Source organism: Camarhynchus parvulus, chromosome 4 (genome assembly GCF_901933205.1).
Source record: "Camarhynchus parvulus chromosome 4, STF_HiC, whole genome shotgun sequence".
Taxonomy (NCBI): domain Eukaryota; kingdom Metazoa; phylum Chordata; class Aves; order Passeriformes; family Thraupidae; genus Camarhynchus; species Camarhynchus parvulus.
Genome location: NC_044574.1, coordinates 40,951,075 through 40,951,728, shown reverse-complemented (window position 1 = coordinate 40,951,728; position 654 = coordinate 40,951,075).

The window sequence follows — 654 nt, the reverse complement described above, 5'->3', positions numbered from 1 at the left end:
AACTGGCAAAATTAATTCTCATTGATAAAGGAAATGGGGTTCTGTAAAAGTGTGCTCTCTCATCAAAAGGGATTAAATATTCTCTAGAGAGCTCTTCTAGCTGCTTAAAATGGATTGTAGTTTAACTCTGGAATACTTATATGGATTTATGACAAAATATCAGCTCAATACTTTATTCTCAGCAGTTTTCTGCAGCAGTGTGTGCCAGTGGTAGGATTTCATTAGATCTGTTGAACTTCAAAGTCAAGTATGCCAATAATTTGCCTATTCCAGGGATTTTCAGAGTAGCTCTTTGTAGGGCACTGATCAGAGCAAATGTTAAAAAATTAATGAGTGGTTACCATGGACTTTGGTACCAATGTGTTGCTTCATCTTCAGCAGCCTGTCAAAGCAGTATGCTCTGCCAAAGAGAAACAGAAATGTGGTACAATGTTAACCTGTGACAGCCTCAGATAGCACTGGGGAAGAAGACTAGGTCCATTTCCACCTGGGAGATTCAGAGATGTGACTATGAAACCAGAGAATGTGAAAAATGACAATCCCTAGTTGCTTCTACATCGTGCAAGTGTTGCAGAGGGAGTGGGCTTGGCAGTGATTACTCCTTTAAAACTTCCCCAGAAAATTATCTAAAGAGATAATAAAACATCAGGTAGA